The sequence below is a fragment of the Ciona intestinalis genome, unplaced genomic scaffold (genome assembly GCF_000224145.3).
Source record: "Ciona intestinalis unplaced genomic scaffold, KH HT000140.2, whole genome shotgun sequence".
Taxonomy (NCBI): Eukaryota; Metazoa; Chordata; class Ascidiacea; order Phlebobranchia; family Cionidae; genus Ciona; species Ciona intestinalis.
The window spans coordinates 20,052-24,337 of NW_004190462.2; the positions used below are offsets into that span (position 1 = coordinate 20,052).

Consider the following 4,286-nt stretch of genomic DNA (forward strand, 5'->3'; position numbering starts at 1 on the left):
CATAAAGCGCCCTCGATTCCATTGACTTCAATAGTAAACGGGAACGACCCGCGAAAGAGAGAGTGTGTATCACTTCTCTCCTTTACCGACATTGAAGATGCGCGTTCTATTCTTTTTTTATTTCTGTGGTGGTGAGGCGTCTTAACCAGTAATGGGTATAATAGGTGATGTACAACCGCATTATAATGAATGTCGTTGTCATGCCACGGGAAGATATAAATGAGTGATATTGAAATAAGTGTGAAAATTTAAAATAATACATTCATTTAATTTTTTGCGATATTTTGTAGTTGTATTTTTTTGTAAGTTCTGTTTGCCCAAACAAAAAAATCTTACCATTTACTCCGAAAGAACCAATGTCCAACACCCTGGAATGCACAGAAAATTAAAGGTGCATATAGCAATGAAAAATAAAAATTATAAATGGATAGACATGCTCCAATACAGGTACCACAATAGTTTCAAGAAACGGAACAGAAGAGAAAATCTAATATAACAGCCCGTACCAGTGATACATAGTGAGCATTTTAACACAAAATAGTGTTGAAAATTTACTTGTAGGAACAAAAGTACCGATTCAGCATAGCATGTAGTATATATAGTGTCTAATCTATAAATCAAAACATGATAAAGTGGAACTTAAACTTTCGCTAAAAGAAGTTATATGCATTGGATTAATGTACAAAAATAAAAAATGTACCGATTAGTTAGGATAAGCCACCAATGACTTACTCAACGCGGCCAAAAGGACTGTCAATAATTCCATTTCCAGCATCTGTGTCGTAACCACTGCCTCGTCTGCCACCTTTTGGCCAACCATCAGCAACTTGCATAAGAGCAAATAAGTGAAGCAAAAAATGAGTGTGTGGTTCATGACTGTAAGATTTGATATACTAAATATGCGTTGGTATCGTGGTGCTCTGTATATAGTACCTAAGCGCAAAGCTTTGTTTTCACTACGGTTTTCCACGAAAATCGGCACATAGTACGCTGCGTGGTCGCAAGCGTTATTTGCCATATGCTTACTGCAACCAGCTATACATTGTGTTTTGATTTAGAAACGTATATCGCTTCTATTGTACAAGTTGCCTTATCAGCGCATTCGTTTTAGCACGGGTGTCATGTTTCGTTCTCACCCTCGTTGTTACTACTTGCCACGTATACCTAACGACTGGCCACGTATATCTAACGACTTGCCACGTATAACTAACAAACTTACCACGTATAGTGGTGACTTTTTCTAAATGTCTGACTGCTTGGAGAAAAAAATTAGTGAACACAGATTTCAAGCAATACCCATTTTCTAGTAGATTTTCAAGCAATGCCCATTTTCTAGTTATTTTTTAAATATATAAACTCAAATAATATGCCATGTTTTGATTTTATTTTTGATCCGTCTTAAAACGTGTGGGTTAATCATTCAATCAACCGAGACGATCATCTTCAGATTATTCTTCAGCTGTTAAGTAATATAAATGTAAACGTAATGATAAAACTCATACAAATATTTAGAACTGTGGGGTAAGATGGGATAACTCGAGCACGGAATATCTTATATTTTCGATTCACGTGTTTAACTTCGTCGTGAGGATATGGTCAAATATACATTAAAAATTATTACCAAATGGATCGGGGAAAAAATACCAGCTTGTACTAACTTACCCCAGCCAACTACACATTGTACTTTTTAAAACAATGTATAAATAAATATTGTGTTAAGGTCATTTAATGTAAATTAATAACTTATATTACGGTAGGGAAAGATGGGACACCCTAAGTAAATGACATCCAAATATCCTGAACGTGTTTCAAACAAACAATAACGTTCTATAAGAGTGGCGGGGATATAGTTTTATAATTCTTTGAACGTTCTTTGTTAAAATTGGACAGGTAAACTAGATATAAAAGGAGCCCATCTTCCTCCAACCTACTGTATCTGTTTTAAGGCAACATAAATATTTCTATATAGTGTTGTAGTTAAACCTAAAAAACGACCAGAGACTTACATATTTCTAAATCGTGATTAAGCAAGGTTTTCACATCTTCCTCTGAAAAGTCAAATTTAAATGATCAAATTAAAACGAGATTTTTCCAGTTTATATATATTATACATATGACTTTTGTTTTTTAGAAATTTTAAACAATAAGGCTAATATGAAACTATTTTTTTTATAAACGCCATAATTTAATTTTTAATATGGCCCAAAGTTGGAAATTACATTTTTTTTATTTAAATTACAACTTTGTCAAGCAATTTTGATTTTTTAAACAAATACAAATGTTGGTTTATCTACTTACCAAATTCTGATTGTTTTTGCTGTCCCAAAACCCATCTGCGGCGAGGATTTGGTTTGCGAGCCCGCGAAATGTGGGTTCGACGGCGTGTAGCTGCAATAGTAGTTTCGGTGAGAACAAGCAGTCCAAGAACAAGCACAAGAAGAAACGCTGATTTGTTCATCTGCAAAAACAAACAATTGTTTTGCTTGACTTAAATTTTAACCAAAGTCTTAATTTATAATTAGTGTAAAGATAGTCCTTATTATATTAAATGTACATTTTTACTTTTTTCGTTCAATCCTGTACGATTTTCGAGTTATCACACAGAAAGCACCGGCGTCATCGCAGGTACAAATATAAGTAACGATAACTCGTAAACGGTACTATTTTGAATGGTAAAATGGAACTGTATTTTTAATTCAATAAGGACTGTATCTGTACACGTTTATAAAATATGCATACCCATTTAAATATTCCAAACATTCGATTTAACATTACAAAAATTACAAACCAGCCACTTACTTTGATCTTTTCCAAAGAAGAGAAAATGTACATGTGGCAAAACGATTTGCGCACTGGGTATTAAAAGCTAAAATATTTCCGAATTATTTCCAGCTTTATGGAAGAGATTGACTGTTTTCTCGGAGCGCTGAAATTTGTTTCTATGTAAGGATACTCTGTCTAGACACAGAAAACGTGACTGAAATAGCGTTAATACACTTCACTTGCAAAGATAATCTATTTTGTGATGAACTAGTGTTTTTAGGTAATACTGTGAAGTTACTTAGAAAAGTTTTCTTTATCTAATAACAATAACCTGCATGTTAAAATTCATATTCTCAAGTTTAAAGGAAAATAAACAGATATTACAAACTGCTACTGTTGTTTAAATAGGAGAATTTACTTCTGTATAGTTCATATAATAGGGTGGGGGGAGACAAGACACCTTTACCGCATAATATTCAAATATCCTGACCGTGCTTAACAATTAACAACGGTCTATGGCAGTCATCATAATACGGTTTTCCAATTCCTTGACTGTGATTTGTACCTATTAAATGAGATAAGGACAACACTATAACGCGGATGTTTTGTTTCAAAACGTGTGTGTTTTGGAAAGGTGTCTCATCTTCTCTCACCTTACTATGTTTACTATTGTTTTACATCAAATGTGTTACCTTATTACACAACAACTTTGTGTGTGGTTTATTTATCTTCGCGTGGCGGGGCAACGAGAGTTGTTATAACGCGGATGTTTTGTTTCAAACACCTCGTGACTATATTAGTTACAACGTATGTAACTTTGTGATTAATATTTTATTAATTCGTTTACAACGTAAGGCTGACAACACCAATACGTTGTCATCTGCCCTCTTGTTTTTGATAGACTGAGTATCGAAATTGTCTTCAGTTTAATAGGAAGTATTGTAGTTTTTCTTAGAAGCGCCGCGGTTCAGCGCAGTTTAGGCTGTGCCAGACAGATACTGTTTAGAATTCAGACTATAGAGTCCAGACACACAGTACGCTTTGAAATAAACATTTAATGCCTCGAGCTTGCAGCATAATAACTTGTAGCTTATGTATATGTTTTCAACTAATGTATATAAACGTATTGGGGCCGCGTTGTGAAGCGTCTTAACTAATAATGAGTATAGATGGTGTACGAACCATTGTGGGGTAAGATGAGACACGTTTAGCACATAATATTTTAATATCATGATCGTGTTTTAACCTATTGACAACAGTTCATGGGAGACGTAAGAATACGGTTTTATAAATCCTTGAATATTCTTTGTTTACTATATTAAATGGGACGAGAATGTACAACGAATACATGTCCCATCTTCCCCCACGCTACTATAATAAATGCCTTGCTTTGTCACGTAAGAATAAATTAATGACATTATTAAAGATATTAATTCTGAAAATGTGTAAATTTTGGCAATTTGTACGACATTTTCAATTTTTCTCGCATAAAAGGACTGTTGCCAAAACTAAGAATAAATTAA

At 33.9% G+C, this 4,286-nt stretch overlaps 1 long non-coding RNA gene across 1 annotated transcript; it reads right to left on the bottom strand.

Annotated features, from left to right (window-relative positions):
- Positions 1–1,364: 1,364 nt before the first annotated feature.
- LOC104266668 lies at positions 1,365–2,913 on the bottom strand. The gene is made up of 4 exons (XR_717664.3): positions 2,800–2,913; positions 2,299–2,458; positions 2,007–2,048; positions 1,365–1,459 (listed from the first exon to the last, which is right to left on the bottom strand). It is a non-coding gene; the product is annotated as an uncharacterized LOC104266668 (long non-coding RNA).
- Positions 2,914–4,286: the final 1,373 nt, after the last annotated feature.